This window comes from Petromyzon marinus, chromosome 23, assembly GCF_048934315.1.
Source record: "Petromyzon marinus isolate PM22_M1 ecotype Great Lakes invasive population chromosome 23, UKy_Petmar_22M1.pri1.0, whole genome shotgun sequence".
In the NCBI taxonomy this organism is placed as follows: domain Eukaryota; kingdom Metazoa; phylum Chordata; class Hyperoartia; order Petromyzontiformes; family Petromyzontidae; genus Petromyzon; species Petromyzon marinus.
The window spans coordinates 27,888,079-27,907,048 of NC_133689.1; the positions used below are offsets into that span (position 1 = coordinate 27,888,079).

The 18,970-nt window shown below is 48.7% G+C and overlaps 1 protein-coding gene across 5 annotated transcripts in view; it reads left to right on the top strand.

Moving 5' to 3' along the window:
• The window catches only part of HIVEP2 (HIVEP zinc finger 2), a 135,017-nt gene that overhangs the window by 20,864 nt on the left and 95,183 nt on the right, over window positions 1-18,970 (top strand). For 2 of the 5 annotated variants that reach the window (XM_076069139.1, XM_076069138.1), the window contains exon 2: window positions 14,884-14,971. The exons of 2 other annotated variants lie outside the window; for them this stretch is intronic. The gene's annotated coding sequence lies outside the window, so the exon portion shown is untranslated. Of the gene's footprint in view, window positions 1-8,755; window positions 14,972-18,970 lie in introns of those variants that run through there. One more of the 5 variants, XM_076069140.1, reaches the window with a different exon arrangement.

An 18,970-nucleotide genomic window follows, 5' to 3' on the forward strand; every position in this document is an offset into this window, starting at 1 on the left:
ATTCTTACAGCTGCGTTTTTTCTCCCCAAATTCAGTGTGATAGTTTACCACCATTAGTGATCGGGCTGAGACCATCACCTCCGGTTGTATTGTCATCTGTATGCGATAAACTAGTTTAAATATCGACGGTTTGCCGTTTGGATTGGCATGGGTGGCAAGTGCGGTGCATTGCAATCCCTTGCCGACTCAAACTGGAGGTTTCTGTCAAGTGAACTGTGGTCTATGCAGCAATGGAACTCATGCTTGGAACAGGGACAGGTCGCTAAGCTGAATCATTTCAGTGCTTTAGGACCTTGCTTTAACGTGCACACGCCGGTGCGATGTCCAGTGAATTGCAGTTCCGAACGGAGAGATGCGGTCATTGCAACAAGCTATTTCATTTGGCCAACGTTGTTGGGAGGAAGGAGAAACCACGTTTTTTTCGGGTGAACATCGAGCACACGGAACGGGAACGATTTGGTGAATGATTTGGTGAACGATTTGGTGAATGAGAAATCTCACGGGCAGTTCTCAGTGAGACCCAGTGCATGGTAATCGATTGCGTCATTCCGCCAGTCGCCTGCGGAAGGGTTTTCGAACATGGGGGAGAGATCGCCGGCATTCTTGAGAGGAGGACATTCAAAACCTCGCGCAGTTGGGGGCCGTGACCCACTTTCTGTCATTACCTCCATGGCCCGGCACGACCCCAGCGCTGCCGCATGGGCTCGGCCGCCGTGCGTCCCGCGCCTGATCGTGAGTGATGCACGGGAATGCTTTGTGCTTGCTGACACTGGCATTGATTAACGGGCGATCAAAGCCAGGCGGGCGGGGCGGGCGGTGAGAAGGGTGCCGACTGTGCTGCTGCTGCAGGTGCTGCCTGTCACCCCAGGACTTCCATCAAGACCAAATGTAGCCCATTTACAGCTTGTCGTTTTATCTGTTGCCGTTTTGTGTCTGGAGCTCGCAGTCCCTTGCTGTGATTGCTGCACAGTACGGGACTAAGCTGGGGCTGCATTTGGAGTGTGGCGCTTCTCTCGCGACGTGGAGACGCAGCTGTCGACAAATCACTAAAGAATCGTTTGCGTTGTTGTTCGGAATATAGGTAACAAAACAAAAAACTCCCAGTTGGCTGATTAGCACGGTTGGCTACGTACGGTGCGAAATAAGTTGAGCATGTGTGGCTGATGGGGATGTAAAAAAAAAAACTGTTATTCTACATGTGGAGATACAGATATGGAGAGGAGGTGGATTGACTGTGTATTTATCTTGTCAACCAGCATTGCTTTGCACGCCATTCAAATGTTGAGCTCGGGGAGCACACGGCTATGTTTATTTATGTTCAGTGGCTCCCAGAGGTCCGTGCTCCTTGTGGAACGTGGTTTGTGTCCTCGCTTGGGTGGGGGGTGGCATTGAAGGGCGTAGGGGCAGAAAGGCCCTGGCTGCCGCTGGGTCGCGGCCTGATCTGCGACACGCTGCAACGTAAGAGCCTCGCGTCTCCTGTTGCAAACATCAGACAACACTCCCAATGTCTGCCAGGTCAACCCGGAGAGAGAGAGATATATGTCGCCGTGAAGATGAAAAATATTCTTCAAACTCCATCGTGTATTTTATGGTGTTTTTGCTGAAACCTGTCGGTGAGGTTTTTATTTAAAATAGCAGCAGCATCTTCTTCTCTGGCATTTTCACATCGGCCTTACCAGGCCTCGCTCTCCACTCACTCTTGTCCAGGGCCATCATCGCCACGTCCACTCAGTCCTCGTCATCCTGGATCACCGCTTTTCACCACCTCTTTTCAGGCCTAACTCTCGCTCTCCACCCTTATGCGTCCATGTTCACATCATTCTTCTGCCAATGCGGTTGTCTTCATGGCATGGGCCCCAAAGACATCCGAGTTGATTTCTTCTCTGCTTGTCTGATACGGGCACCACCGCTCTTGCCATCTACCTGGTCTCTTAACTTCTGATCGATCCATCTAATCATCTCCATTTATTCAGACTGTGAGTGTGTAGTACGTTTGTATGTTTGAACTTATTTCTCACCGTATGCATCCAACCGTGCTAAACCGTACGTAGCCAACCATGCGTTAAGTGTGAGACTGTTGAATATTTTATTTGCGAAAGCGATGTTATGACACTTTCCAATCACGGTTCTGTGTTCCCATTTGGAATACACCATAGTACTCTTTGGTTCTTTCGGTAAAGTCACGTAGAAAGAAAATAAATTAAATAATAGAATACGACGTTTCGATTGCATCAAATCCACCTCTGCCACCGTGGGGTGGATTTCCACACAACTCTCACTAAAATTTACCAGTCTTGCTGGGTCTTTCATTGACATGCTAATTCCTCTGCTCCAGCAGACCCACTCCTCTCTCTGTGCCCCCCCTCTCTCTCTATTTAAGGCTACGACACAGAGGCATTGGGTCTCTGTGTGCCTATGTTGTGTCTCTCTCTCTCTGCTTGTATGTCTGTCTGTGTCTCCGTGTCTGTGTTTTGTCTCTCTCTCAAATTTAGTTCTACCTGATGACGATTGCTTGTGTTGCAATCGAAACGTCGTATTCTATTATTTAATTTATTTTCTTTCTACGTGACTTTCAAAGAGTAATTCCTGCAGTCACGAAAGCTTCAAATCAAGTTTAATACACCATAGTTTAACATTTCCCAAGCATGGTTTGGCATGCAACCTTAGAGTTGTGGTAAAGGTATATGTATTCTGGTGCTAAAATTCAGCAAATCATAATTAAATGTACTCTCGTTTCAAGCAATCAAACTACATTTATAATTTTTATTTAAAGCTTTCGTGAATGCAGGGATTCATATTCTTGTTTTTTTATAATGATGAAGAGAGTACGCCAGGGCTAATAGATGAGTGAGTGCTGCTTGTGAATAATTATACTGTTTAACACGGAGGCTTTCGCGGCCAATATCATCCATAATAGAGGTTTTTTTGGGTTAGATCGCGTAAATATATAAATGTGTCATTAAAACCCGCCACCACCGTCACTAGTACAGCACACCGGTGTGTTGGAGAGCCAAGCCCCAACATTTACAATCTGAGTTCGACGTTTCGCCAGTAATTATAACTAGCTTCATCAGGCGACAGCCAGATTGTTTCAAGATCAAAGGACTCGCATAATGCACATGCATAATGAACTTTGACTCAGTAATCCCCCCCCCCCCAATTTGTGAAAGAGCGCAGAAGCGTGGTCACATATCTACGCCTCTATATAAGGAACGCAACAGTTAGACTTCTCTACAAATCTGGCTGTTGCCTGATGAAGCTAGTTGTAATTACTGGCGAAACGTCGTACTCAGATTGTAAATGTTGTGGCTTGGCTCCCCAACACACCGGTGTGCTGTACTAGTGACGAATTGGCAACGTTCTGTTTACGTGACAACCCTTACTAGTTGGCTGTGTTGGGTGGTGGCGGGTTTTAACGACACATTTATATATTTACGCGATCTAACCCAAAAAAAACTCTATTCTGAATAATTAGACTGTTGGGGAGTAATTTGACCATACTTCTCCATACTGGCAAAGGCAGGGAGCACAGAAGCTGGAGCATGAAATCACAGTGCGACAGTGGGGTTATGGTGCACTGCCGTGTACTGCCCACCCCTCAGCCCAGCGGCCAACGGCATTCCGTCACGCACGGTGGTCAGCCATCAAAGCACTGTCCAGGTGCACGCCCGCTTAGCTTGCGAGCTCTGACGAGGCCGGACGCATGCCAAGTGAATTGGTCATGGTGGATCATGCGTAGTGGTGGGCTCCTGTGTGTTTTTTTATTGAGACTTGCTGTGTAACACGAACCACCTTATATAATGTTGCCTAACGTCATGTGATGCATGCGCGCGCGAGCGTGTGTGAGTGAGAGCAAGGGCTTGTACTTCACAACCCATGTGAATGAAACTGGATGCAGGTGTAAACCCGATACCGGTCCCAGGCAAGCAGCCTTGTGTGTACCTTGCCAGTGGCCCTGACCATTGCCAGGGACTCGGGGGTCTGTATGACGGTATGGTGCCAGGACTGTGCTGCTTGGCCACCCATGTGTGGTCAAGTACAGAAAGGATCCTCGAGGGAATCACTGCTCAAGTGGGCATTGAGGCATCCCTGCTCATTTGTTTACAGCCTTGCAGAGCCAGTGGTGAAAAATCCGTTTTCCTATGGCAGGCACGAGTTGTTCATAGGATAACAACTGTGAAGTGGTACTAATTTTATCGACCCTGGAGGAATGTGATGAGCTGAATAGACTCCCAACTGGGATTTGAACTTGCAACCTTGCGGTTGCGAGCCATTTGCTCTGTTGAATGTCACCTATGACCAGGAGATAGAGGCATGAATGACGCTCTGCGGTAAATGTGATTGATGAACAGTGGACAACATCCATCGTGAAGGCACTCTACTGTACTGCGTGACATGTGGCGCTGCTGCTGCAGCATGTGTTGTATTGCATATAGAGCTGTCGACATGAGCAGCTTTAAGTTGTTTGTACAGTTTAACACGTAGGCTGTCGCGACCAATATTATCCATAACATAGAGGGTTTTTTTTGGGTTAAATTACGTAAATATAAATGTGTCATTAAACTCGCCACCACCCAACAGCCAATTAGTAAGGTTTGTCACGTAAACAAAACATGCCAATTAGTTACGAGTTCAGTACACCGGTGTGTTGGAGAGAAAACCCAAAACATTTACAATTCAAATACTGTTACGTTTTGCCGGTAATTACAACCAGCTTCATCAAGCAACAGCTAGAATTGTCGAGAAATCCTTTTGCTTCAGTCTTAAATAGTAACTGTGACTGCTGATGACACACTAAATGCCAAAAGCAGTCCAGAATTTGCTTGTTACACCAACGCTGCTGAAAAAAATACTCCCAGAACGCTGTGTAGATGATGAGATGCATAAAAAAATGTAACTTTTATTTTTTACGTGCAGGGACAGATTTGATGGAGATGCTTAGTGTGCAATCATTGCTTTGGTTCGAATTTGAATCCTGCCGACGTTCTGAGGGCATGAGACACGTTTTGTTTGGCACAAGCAACATGTCTTGATTTCAGCTGGCATTTACGTTCAATTATAAGCATTAACTTTTCATTCGAGGGCTATTCCTCCATATGTTCACAGAAAAAGCCACTGGGAAATCATCATGGGTTATGTAAGAATTCCTGATTGGTCACGGCGCAGCTGGGCCGAAACAAAAATAGCCCCAGGGGCCAGACTCCAGCCGGCCTGTGTGAACAAGATGGCTACTGGCAGAACAAGCGCAGCAGGAGTCCGTTCCGTGCCCTATTCATTAGCCATGCGCGGCGCGTCCCGTCATCGATTAACAACCATACCTATGCTCACGGTGTAATCAGAACATTCCCAGTGTGAGAATCGCTTTAAATTCACGCGAACTACGATTTCCCGTAGTTTGTGTGAATTGGGCATTACTGTGACTGTGCCATCGGCAGACATTAAGATGGCTCGCGTCCTTTCTGTATATATTCACAGCTCTGTTTTGTATGTATCGTGGCCATGATTCAGACAACGAATCCAAAGCCCTGCACGTGTGGACATCAGCTCCGTCGTCGTGCGAGCCTGCTTGTTCTTTGACAGTGCACGTGCTCACTCGTCCAATCGGACGGCCCTGCGGTGATGGCCAGTACTGCGTGCAGCGCGACGTCACTCCTCTCCAGATTGCCGGCAACTCTGAAACTGGATGAAAAGTACCAGTGATGATGTTTGAGTTACCGAAAGGGAAGGTTTTGGTGATGGGTAAACGTGGCTGTGGGAAGATAAGGCAAGACGTGATGATGATGAGGAAGGAGGTGGCTGCTGGGTTGGGGGTGTTCGGGGGGCCAGCCTCCCTCACTTGGCAAGGCCGCTGAGGTCCTGGGTTCAGCTCCGAGCAACCATTATTTGTGTGGCGATTGTCGGTGTATGTAGATGCTGTGTGTCTGTGTCTCTGATTCTGCACTTGTAGAGTGAGTGGGCTGTGTCTTGGAAGTTTGTGGCTGGGTTTATTTTGGAAGTTTATATTTTGGGATTTGATTTCTGAATTTTTACCGTCATGACTTTTCACCCGTTTTTTTTTCCCCCAGTCGATGTCTCACATCGAGATGTTGTTAAAATCCTCATGAACCTGCATTCCCCTTCGTTTTGTCTTCCGAAGTGACTTGAGATGCGAGCGCGTTTGCCCGCATTGTAGCGAGCTAACTGTCTACAACAGCTTCGAACGTAGCTGAAAGTATTTTAGACCAGAGGAAGAAGGTTACAGTGGATTCGCAGGCAGAAGATACTTGGCGAGGTTTATACGGGCAGCACTGTGTGAGAGGTGTAGCGTGCCGGAGTAGCCCAGTGGTGTCATCCACGAGGGCCGCGGTGCCGAGGGCGCTCCACTCGGAGCCCCCCGTCGGCCATTAACGTCGTTGTACTCGTGAAGTTGAGCAGGGCGGGTAATGAGAGGGTGCGTTAGTGCACGTGAGATCTACTATAGGGGGAGAAGGGAAAACTTTAAAATTTTATTGTAATTAACCGCCCCCCCCCCCCACCACCATGAAATGTATGATCTTGAACTTCATTCGCGCCATACGTAGCCAACCATGCTAATCGGAGGTGCGGTGTGACGTCGTGTGACGGAGAATCCTACAGGTCTCTCGGAGAGCCATTGGTACCTTTCATGTGAGAGAACGGCCCGTTGAAAGGGATGTTACAAAACTATTTCTGAGAATCCTTCAAGTAAACTTGTCCACACAGCCAACGTAAGAGCTTCTCACCCACCCTATTCCATTGGAGTCTGTCGTGTGACAGTCAAACCAATATTTTCTCAAAGCTGAAATTTGACTAAAGTACGGTCATTGGTGAACCGGGATGTTACCAAGCCATAACACAGGTGGCTGAAACCTGGATGTGGACCCAGGATATCAGTGGGAACCAGCTCAGTGCTCTGACCTCTCACGCACCCAGCCACCTCGAGGATTGGGAGCCTTACGAGAGAGCAGCTGAGCGTATGCATAGGCTGGAGTTATTTTCTGTGGCTACTCGTAAGACAGTGGGATTCCACAGCGCTGTCTGTGACTGCGGGAATCCCAGGAAAGCAAATGAGACAAATGTTTAGACCGCTTGTCACAGACCTACTGCTGAGACCTCGGCTGTGTTGTGCCTGTTGGTGACATTTCGGTGAATACCATCACCAAATGCGATGTGGCAGCGTGCTCGAGATGTCCGATGGCTGATGAGCGTGGCGCCTGCTCACGCACCGTCCCCGTGCTCACCGGTTACATAACACGGTTAAGATGGGCGCAGCGTTTCCTCTGCTTTGTCTTGGGAGTTTTGGGAAATTCATCGGGTTGCTACATTGTGCCTCATTTTCACTGTGGCTTAGGAAGCTCCCGGTGTGTTGCAGTGTCTCTGAAACTTCTTCCGAGGGATGCGTTCTCTGCATGTCGTGGTGCTCACTCGCTGAGTGCGAGTGCAAAGTACGAACGTGTTTTGAACCGTCTGCTCATTTTCCTTTTTTGTAATTTTTGGCAATTTTAGAAGTTTTAAATAGTGGCTAAAACTTGTACGCTCTTGATTACATCTTTAGTCTGGACCAGGCAGTTTGCGCGTTCCCCGTCGTCTGATTGCAAATGCACAGTGGTAAGGCCTTGTGATTACGCAGGCATTCTGGATACCGCCGCGTTTGTACATCATGGAAATTGGCGCAGTTTTTCTGTTGGGGAAAAAAAGGAGTTTCCCTGTGCACGTTGGCGCTGGCGTTTGTCCCGCCGTCAATTTGTTTCGTGCGGCTCTTGAGGCTTCACTCTTGAGAAGCGGGAGCGGCTGAGGGTGTCGCTGCATTCAGTCAGCACCCAGCGCCCGGCTCGCAGACAGGAAATCGGAAATGGTGCCACAGGGCGTCGGGGTGGTGGCTTGCGCAGAGGCAAAAAACAAACCATGTCTGCGGTGGCGGCGCGGAGAGTGGCAGTGAGGCGCGCTGCCCCTCGCGCGCCACGCGCGTGCAAGTGGCGGCACTCAGCCGTGCTCCCTTACTTAAGCAGCGGCCACTGGTGGATCATGCACGATTCGCGGGTGTTATGTGCGAGCATCGCTCAACCAGTAGGGCCGTATGTTGTGTCATGTATTGCAGAGTTTTGTGTCAACTTAGGACCCAATGTCTAACAGACATAGTCCTTGCCTTTAAACATTTGTCAGTTCACCAGCTTTGATTCAAGCAAGCCTCATGAGACATTGAATGTCCAAACTGGCTTTGTCTGCTTGTATTGAACCAATGCTGCTGAAATGTTGCACTCCCAGAAGGCCGTGTGGCCGATCGGTTGTGTAAAACATTTTTATTTTTGTATGTGGAGGGACAGCTCTGTGGCAGGAGGCATGTGTTACCTGTTTGTTTACTGTGGGGCTATTGGGCGAGTTGCAGATGCCGGGACACCAAGTGAATGGCTGCCAGCCCTTGTGGGTGGATGATCCAGCACCGTCTCGTCGCGTGCGTGCATCTATTCCCGATTTCTCCTCTCACGGCGGCATACTCGTGAAGAAAGGGGGCAAACTTCGCAAGTGGCTATCACCTGACTAGGAATCTTGGGATTCATCGACACTCCTCCACCCACTAGGCCAAAACTCTATTTTTTTATTTTATTAGGGAAGGCCCACTAACAAAAATCACGACGTTTCGGCCACAACACAAGCGGCCTTCATCAGGTGAAGGGACCAGGCTGTCTCTAGGACAGCGCTGTCCTCGAGGCAGCCTGGTCCCTTCACCTGATGAAGGCCGCTTGTGTTGTGGCCGAAACGTCGTGATTTTTGTTGTTTTATTTTTTACCTACGTGACTTTACCGAATAGAACCAAAGAGTATGGATCCTTGCAGTCACGAAAGCTTTAAATCTAGAAAAGGCCCACTAAGTTATATTGCATTTTCAGAAGAAACCTGGCCACAAATTATAGCTACACAAAGCGGCTTATTGTGTGGAAATGGAAGCCAAATGAATGTGGAGGAAAAAAATAGGACCCGGAGAAAAATCCACGCAGCCATGGGGAGAGAGACGTGTAAACCTCAAATATATAGGCGTCAGGGTCGGGGTTGAACTCACGATCTCCTGCATAGCAGGTGAGGGAGTTAACATCTTGCCACCGTGGCGCAGACGGAGAGTGGATGGCAGGACACACACTTTCACCTCGGATTCCGAGGTCAGAATCTCTAGTTGCCGTGAAGGCCGTGGTTGTTGCAGGATATTCACTGGTTGGGGCAGAGCAAAGGAACTCGGCAAGGCGCTGCCTGTTCCGTGTTGCACTTCGTAATGTACGGATCGCTCTGATGTTGTCATTCTTGTCCTGTGCTGATGCACCGTGGATATCCTTTGCAAACTAGCTGGGTAACTCACGAAATGGGAGTTTCTCTGTAACAAATAAATGTTTAATTGAATTTTGGCCATTTCTCTTTTCTCCCACGTGCATAACATCAGTGATTCAGTGAGTCTCTCCTCTGTGTGCAAGGCAGCACAAAAGTTGAACCTATGGGTTATACGTGCAGCACGTGCAGTACGAGCAGCACGTTGTGGTTTTTGCGTCACGTGGTGGCCGTCCCCCGTGCTCGACGGAGAGTGTGTCGTGTATTTTTTTAATCCTTGGTGAACATTAACTGCAGGCGTGGCTCTCGCTATGCGCGGAAAATACAGCTGACGATGTACGCTCCTTTATAAACCGGCGCTGGTGATTGTGGGTGTTGTTTGGGGGCTGTGTTCATTAATCGATCCCGAATATTGCCTTGAGTACTTGAGGTCGATGCGTGGGTACGAAGAGTGACCATTTACGTCAAGCGTACTTATCGGTCCCAGCCAATTGAGTCCGTCTATCTTCACGGAGCCATCCATGTATTGGCGTGGTCAAGCGTGGCCCGAGTCTGGCGCGTGCCCCGCCGGTGACGTCTCCTGGCGCATTCCCGGCCACGTGTGTGTCCACGTGTGTGTGAGTGATCGCGCCTGGTGGATGCTTTGTCTGCGATAGCGGCGTCGCCTGCCGCCCGCTGGAGACAGGGAAACCCCCGTGTCACTGTGAGGAGCGGTGGCATCATGCCACGCGCAGGATGCGGAAGCATTGAAACTAAAATAGCACAAACACCATACCCCTCTCTCGTTCCTCTCTTGGTCCTCTCTGGGTCGAAGGGGATTTCACGATTTCTTTCAGAAAGTGAACGATTCATGCTGCTGTGTAGATTTGTTTTTTTTTATTTTAATTTCAGCAGGGAGGGCTCATTGAGCTGTCTGGCTCTATTTCATGGGCGTCCTGCGATAGCACAGCTAATCATACATTGCATATATATTGTGCAGTTCAAGTTTCAAGTTGATTGTTGTTTTACCAGGTGAGAACTCGAGATGCTGGGATAGCGTCTCATTTGTGAGCGTGACCTAGGCCAGTGGTTCTCAGCCTTTTGTTTGTTACTGTACACCCCTTGTTGAATTTTGTTTCAACTGAGTACCCCCCCCTTGCCTCACTCAACATCGTTTTGAAAAATAAATGTATAAATAATGAACATCAATATTTAAACCAAATTTCCATTTTGTGAGGTATCCTAACTATCTGGTAACTGCAAGCGAATAAAAAAATCAACAGACGCTCTCTGCATGCATGACGTTATTTGTTCGCCCCTGCTGATTACTCTTGGAAACCGCATTGTTTACAATCAATGAGTTTATAAAGGTTTTTTACATTGTTCTAGGGTACCGTAAGGATTCAAATGTTATAAAAGTTATGTTATATTGGCAGATTCGTATATGAGTATTCACAAGTGACTTTCATATATGATATCATTTCACACATGTATAAATCACCTCACGTATCCTCTGGGACATTGCCATGTACCTCCAGGGGGTTCGCGTGCTCTCCCCGGTTTGAGAACCACTGATCTAGGGTACCAAAAAGACAATAAAAAAACAATTAAGTACGTCGTTAAACCAAATATATTCGGAGCAAAGTCAACCAAATATATACATCAGGACAAAAAAACTACGCAAGAGAAGAAATCAAACACAGTGCACAAATATAATACATTTCAATTACATAAATATTCTGTTAGAAAGTTGGCTTGGACAGATTACTTTTTAAAACCATAGTAAAAATTAAATGACAGAAAATCCAAATGGATTTACTGCGCAAGCAGAGAAGGACGCGTGTTTTTATATAACTGCGAGTTGTCTCACAAGGATCGGCAGAACGTCCTCAGCGTCGCTTCTTCTATACTTCTTCTCTGCTTCTTTTCCCTGGTATCTTCTGCCACTCACGTTGGGTCCTGCCTCCTCCTTTCCTCCGCCACTTGCTCTTGTCCTGGGCCATCGTCTCCAAGTTTGCTCCACAGTCTGTCGCATCCTGGTTTCACCACTGTGCCATCACCCCCCTTTCAAGACCAAACTTAGCCAGGAAGGAGAAACTGGGACTTATCGCTGAAATTGTGTGTTGAGCCTTAGTGAGGCAAAAAAAAATCATCAAGTGATAATTGATTTCTCTGTCATTAATGCTGTCAAATTATTACAGCCCAACTCTGCACCATTCTCTGTCCTTGTCACTCCAAAACCTATCCCCTGTATTTCCGAACGAAAAATATTGACGCTATCTGCTTTGCGCCCTGGCCATGCTTTCTAATTGTTGAACACGAGCGTGACCTTGAATGCGCTACCTTCAGGGTGTCCAGGGGCACAGTCGTCCCCACGGATAAATTCCCCGAATCGTTACACAGATCGCTATCCGCTCTGATCTATCACGAAAGCTCAACGTTTAATACCCCCGCCTCCCAAGTGGCTTAGATTCTTAGGAATACAAGACCTCTGAAAGGTAGAGATCTTTCACAGTTATATTCCTTACGTTTCGATGCACAGCTCATTTTTTTGTCAATCCGCTGTGGGATGAGGCCTCCCCACAGCGTGCGGGCCCTGGGAGTTGTAACCGTACGTCGGCACGCCGCTCAGCGCAAGCATCGTACGGTACAGCGGTGGATTGTGCTGTGCTGTCCTCTAGCTATGTCGCACCTGCCAAGTGCACAGCGGTCACCCATCCAAAGCGCTGTCCATGCTCTATCCCGGCTTAGTTTTTGAGCTTCCATGTAATTTGGTAATAGGCATAAATCTAGCTACATAGCAAAACATTTCTTGTTTTTGTGCAGGAGTGGCCTCTGAAATGTTTTTATGCCGAATTTTTAGTTTCTAGAGCAAGATACACAACGGATTGGTCATACGCCTATTTGCTGTACTTCCTCCGACAAGTATTTCACTTTTCTGAAGATGCGCTTCACCTCTATTTTTTGGAATTCTTTCCCATCGTCTTTTCACCAAGCTCACAGTAACCTCGCTGGGTTCCATTAAACGTGTTCCACCTTCATCCGTTGCAACGTGGCTAGTTGTGTTTGTCGCTGGCCATTTGACATTTGGGGCCTTTGGGCCCTGTGCCCAGTAACTGTGTTTGAATAACAACCAGTTGCCAGGTTAGCCAGTTGCAGATGGGCATCTCTACACCATGCGTGGGGCAAGACCCGTCACACCAACCGAGTTCACTGAATTTACTGCACAGCTGGCACCCTGTTCAGCCTTGGTAATGTTAGAGGCAACTTCCATGGACTTTGAGGCCAACGGTAGCCTCTCGCGCGGTGGCTGTGGTGGGTACTCCACAAGCAATGAAGAAAGTCTGCTCGAAGCCTGGCGTCCCGATGGCATCAACATTCGATAGGAGCATATGTTTTTTAGAGCTGGAGCTAATCAGTTCCAAAGGACACTCTTGGCATTTGGGCACAGGTGTCTTGAGACGGGTGCTGGGAATTTTGTGGCAAAACGAGATAAGCAATGCAGAAGTATGGCCGATTGCCTAGCCAGACATGGGAGCGGTCTCCACGAGGGGAAGAGAAGACCTGAGAGCAGATGGCAGAAGACTGTCTGGGCAGATCTTGGGAGCAGCTGCAAGATCTAGTGGAGGGTAAGCATCGTTGGCTGTGAGTTGTGGTATCAAGGTTTTGGCCTTGATGACTTGATGTTCATGTAATTTGGCACGAAACACTGATCGCAGGGACAAGCACTGTGATAACACAAACCCTGCCAAACAGCAGATTGCAGCCAAAGAATACAGTGACTACCACTCCAGTTTTTCCAGCTCTGTTCTGTTATTGACACCCTGCCGGTTTTGACAAGTTTTGTTGGCCATTGGTCAGATATTTTATTTCAGTTATTTTCTCCATAACAGACATACGGCACCTGTACAGACACAGACCCACTGACGCAAAGATAGCACAGCATCGGTGCGAGAGACGGCAGGAGAAAATCCAGCGGGACGGCTTGGCGCATATTTGCCCTTGCGGAGGGCCGAACAGGACTGTCAAATACCTTTGGTAGGCAACCACGCATCAACACACTCACCTTTGTCGTTACCCAACGATAGCGCTCACCTTCACTACACGAATGCAATGCCTGTGCCTACTTCCCTCTGGCTAACACAACGCCGGTGCCGTGCCACAGATCCGAAGTAAGACACGCGGCCGATTTGTCTGCGGTAACGGATAAATATCACATGGGGCCGTTTCCAATTGGCAGCCCATTTGTGGCCACGGGCTGCACTGCTTGAATTCACAGGCCCTGTCACGACTACTAGCCATAGATTTCCCAGTCCTGCTTTATGCCAACATTAAAAGTCAAGAGTGGGTTTAAAACAGAGATATGTTTGGTGAAATCGTCAGTTTATACTGTTCAGCAATTCCGAATATTTACTACAAAATAAATGTAATTTCTTTGTTTACGCAAGAAATTCTCAATATGTTTGAAAATGTCGTCACAGTGGGGTCCGGCATGCAATGGTTCGGTTCCTCTGGGTGTCTGCGAACAGGACTAGATGGGGTCGGAGAAAACACACATTGGGGCAAAGCCTGTTTAACACGTAGGCTTTTGCGACCAATATTATTCATAATAAACGTTTTTGGGTTAGATCGCGTTATTTATAAATGTGTCGTAACCCTCTTCCACCCGACACGGCCAATCAGCAAAAAATGTGTCACGTTGACAAAAGACAAATAGTTCACTACTTTAGCCCACCGGTGTGTTGAAGAGTGAATCCACAACATTTACAATTTTTGAGTACGATGTTTCGCTGGTAATTACATCCAGCATCATCGGGCAATTCGCCAGAATGGTGAAGCCCTCACTTGCTCCCGGTCTTAAATAGAGCAGCAGGAGTGTGACGTCATCATTCAGGCACAGCGCTGGTGCTGTCAAATCGCGGCTTGTCCAGTAAAAATAGCCTTACTGTATTAGATAATAAAAAAATGGACCACAGTTGAAGGTAGCACAAACGGGGGAGGCCACATCCAACCTGACTGCACTGTGTTGGGCTAACATCGAGCCCACGCTGACCCGACAGCAGAACGCTTGGTATGCTCGGGTGCTAATTTAGCATTTTGTTTGGGGAATATAAAGCCCTTGTGTCGTGAACACGCGCCCGTGGCTGCTCATTCAAGTAAACCGGCATAGAGTTGCCTGCGCCTCTCCATTGCTAGAGTATTTAGCACTAGGCTATGGTAACCAAAGCTTAATTTGAGGGCATGTGTAACAGCAATTGGATTGTGAACCTGGCCCAGTTTAGTTTTTCAGCACCTGCACTGGGGAGACAAAGGCGGCCTGACGGGCTAAGTTGCTTGCTACACCACCCCCTGGTGCGCGGTTCCAGCCGTAGTAGGGGCTCGCTAACAGCGGCTTGCCTTGACGGCCCGTAAAACTGAGCGGGGAACATTGTGTTGTTGTGTGCAGCTATCTAAAAATACACCGTGCCGTGTGGGGGTATTCGGCAGTTTTGTGTGGGCAAGCTCGCGTGGGTGTTTCCCAGTCGGTCCGCACACAGCACACGGTACAGTAAACTGACCCTTACGCTTTCTGTAAATGATGTGGAACTCGCAGAAATAAAAGTCGATCCTCCCTGGAAACGCACACAAACAGCCGCCGCCGCCGTTGCAGCGACGACGACAACAACAACAACATGCTGGAGGTGATTTCCTGACAGGTTGTGGCATGGGAATCGGTTGTCCCATCGTGCCTTACGTGTCACGTGACAACGGAACACTGCAGGTGGAAAGCACGCAGCCTTGTTTCTGCTTTTGTGGTTTAAAATAAGGCTGTGTGCTTTATACACACACACGGCGTGTTGAAGTCACATAACATGCAAGGCACGACGGTGGGCCTGATCCCCTGGTCACAGTCACGTCTCTTGCTATATGGTTGTTACCTCTAGCCATTTGTGCGTGTGTCTTCTGCCTGTATATGTTTGCGTGTGTGGGGGTTGTTTGACCATATTTCACCACACGGTCAGTGTGGGTTGGTTAAGGGTTTAGCTAGGACAGATACCGCTCGGCACTGATGTCAGCTGCAGCCGAACTCGGGTCACCGGATATGTAGCGCAGAGCGCTAACCACTCCCGTTGTTGCCTCTCTGTGTGCTGCTGCTGAATCGTAATGCATAATACATTGATTGGAAAATGCTGACGTTTTGGGCAAATTACGTTTAGGGAATATGGGGGGGTGAGAGGCTGCGGATTGTCAGCGGAGGATTGGGGGAGAGAGTGACGGCTAATAAGATTTGTGTATTATAGTCGAGAGATAATAGGACTTTCACTGTAGCTTTGAGTCACGACGAAATGTGAATGGTGGAGTGGTTCCAGCACTTGCAGGCTGCGCTCCCAGATTTTCCTACACCACCGCGAATTTAATCGGTGAAGCTGCCACCACACTGATTGGTGCTTAACGATAATAATAATTAATCTGCTACTTGGGGATTTGTTTTATATTAGCTGTCTACGTTGTCTGCCTGGTGTTGCCTTGTTTCAGGTGGTTCCAGCCTAATGACGGTTTTCACGTCACATCCCTGGGATTTGAGTCTACGGTCGCGAATAACAATGCAGACTTATGGCACCAGAGCGGCACGTGTGTACAGCCCCCCCCCCCGCGGAGTCACTCCACTGCTGGATGAGGGCATCTCCATGTCCGCGCGGGTCACAGGAGGGTAATTTGGCCGTACGTCACCGTGCTGGTCCGTGTGGATCGTTGAAGGCGGGGAGCATGGCGTGTGGACCTTCATGATGGAAGTTTGTTACAGACGGGGCTGGGGTGGAGCTTAGCGGAGCGCTCTTGACACGGTTGAGCGTGGTGGTGAGCACTGCCAGCTTTTCCACTCTCGACCAAACTTGGATGTATTTCCCAGTCAACACTGCGCTGTATAAAGTTCAACACGATGACACCAGATCTCAGTACTAATCAATTCCTGCCACCCAAACACAGACGCCAGTTCTCGGCCAAATCTGGACAGGTGGCAACCCTCAGTAGTTGCAGTGTCTTCCATTCGACATTTATTTGATGGCATCGCCGTTTCAAAGAACGCGATGTCTTGGGTGTCTAAGGAAAAGAGCGAACGCGCTGTGAGTCTGAGCGTCACATGTACCACCAAGACACGCTTACAAGGAACACAAAAGCCAAACAAGGCCTGTCGAGTGTGAGCTAGCATAGCCAGGAGCAGAGTATATGCTCCTAAATGAACTCGCGTGGTTGACGGAGCCGTAGAGTGAATAAGGATTGCGTAAACGTTGTGGAGAAAATTTATGTTTTAGGTTTCATTGCTTACAACCGCTTTAGAAGAATAAATAAGACCACCTTGAGGCCAAACAGATTTCGGTTGAAATATTTTGAGGCCAGCCTTGATGCGTGGCATTGAGATGTTGACAAAGCCTTCGCGCTCGGAGGAACCGGTGGGAGAGTCGGCCGTGCGAGCGCGAGCGAGGTGCGAGTCAGCTTGTGGGGGAATCCGTGGAGACACCCACAGTGACCCCGACGGGGCCTCTGCTGGCATGCGAGATTCGCCCGCGCTCTCACAGACTCTCCGTGCGGCCTTTTCATCCAGCTTGCTGGGCTGAAGCAATATTCCGCAGGGTGCGCTTTGACTTGCATTGAGAGAGAGAAAGGTGTGCACGGCCCTGCGTAACTAAGATTGGAACGGTGTACAAGAAAAAGTATGCTTTTTAAAACAATGGCACACCTAACCCCGGGAACATTTTCTTCCACGATTGATAAATTATTAATGCAGCCTGTCATTTCCAATAACTGACATGCTTCTTACACGAGTGTTATCATGGGACCTTTTTGCCGGTATCAAAGTATTAAAAATAAGAGTATGTCATACTTTTTCTGGCAATAAAACAGGTGTAAAGATGTTCAAACACCAAACACCTTTTTCAAGGAATCAAGTCTGCATTAACAACACTTACTTGTGGTGAACATGCAAACAAACATGCTCTGAGAATATATGCATTGCTTTTAAAACTGATTGGCCTACACATCTTAGCACCTGTTTTAGTGCCAGAAAGAGTAAAACCTATTCTTATTTTTCACAATGAGTCTTGTTGACCAGGCGACCATAGTTCACAGGAAACGTTCAATTTGTCCTGCATTGCATGGCTTTGCTTGTGCACCGAGCCACGTCTCCGGAAATGGCCACGAAGGGTCTGGCCGTGTCAATCGGGAGATAACGAGTTGTGAACGCAGACGATGCCGTGCCCGAGAAAGTGGCGCTGGCGTGCGTGGACAGCGCACCTCTCTGCCTGGTCCCTCGTGTGCAGCAGCCGCGATGAAGGAGGAGGGTGTTGCGCAATGGCCACACAGCGGTGAGACAAGAGCGCAGGCCGAGTGAACCGCAGAGCCGCGCTCTGCCCACGGTGAATTGTTCTTAAATTTTGTGCATCGTTTTACTTTGTAGTGCAGCGTCGTACGCATCCGTAATAACAGTTACAATAATACTGGTAGGAAACGTAGTGGACTGGAAGCCCAATCTGGATTTATTCACAGGAGGCAGGGGATTAATTGTGTATGTCTGTCCACGTCGGAGGGGTGAGGCTGGGTGGAGAGGGGAGGGTAGGGAGGGGCTGGGTGGGGAGGGGCTGGGTGGGGAGGGGCTGGGTGGGGCTGGGTGGGGTGGGGCTGAGTGGGGAGGGGCTGGTCACCCCGTGGTGCCCTTATATGGACTGGAAGCCCAACCGGGATTAATTCACAGGAGGCAGGGGATTATACACTGCACTTTCTGGTGCGACCTCTTTTACACTGCGCTTTCTGGCGTCGTTTTATAATTCTGCTCACTTTTCATTTTGCTTTCTTCTGCGCACGACCCTAGCAAGTTTGGCTTAAATATCCGTACATAATTACTTAAAAATTTCCTACCAGCCCCCTCCGCAGAAATGTGTTTAGTTGATAACCCTGTTAAGCCACCAATGGACGAAGGCTTGAAGTGTTCGACACGTTATATTGTCGTCTCACCAGGAGATAGGCGACGTTTCGCTTGATTCACTTTTGGGACGCTCGGACGTGCGACATTCAATTTGTTTGGCTGTGTCAGGTGGTGGAGGGTTTTTGACGACACAAACTTGGTCCAATCATTGCATTGCCTCACTCGAAATTCAATCATAAATTTGAATATTAGCTCCGAAAATTCATTATGTGTTCAGTAAACTATTCTGTTACTGATAGTTTTGTACAAATCCTTATATTGACTTTGTAAGCAGAGTCGTGCATCTTCCCAGGCACTTCTTCCCATCGCACCCTGCCGTGTTCCGCGTTTGTTTATGAGCAGAGGAGGAGGTGGCGGAGGAGGAGGCTGCGGGACTGGTTGTGGCTCTAAAAGCCTCGTGACGATATCGGTCACCCGAGCAACCGCAGTCTCCCTCCTCAACCTCCCCTCCCCGCCTGTCACGGGTATTTTTAGCCTTGGCCATGACGCCTACGCGCACCCCCTCTGGGTGCAGCAGCCGCACGAACCCCGACCGCAACGCGAGAACCCCCATCCTAATCCCCCCCTCCCTCCCCGCTCCATCAACACAGACTGATGATGCTTCGAGTGACGGCCTTCAGGGAGGCAGCAGTGCACACAACAAAGATCCCCTGTATAGCCTTCAAAGACTGTTGGGGCAAGTGCTGTTAGCGTGCAACTATGAAGACTGGCACAGCACATG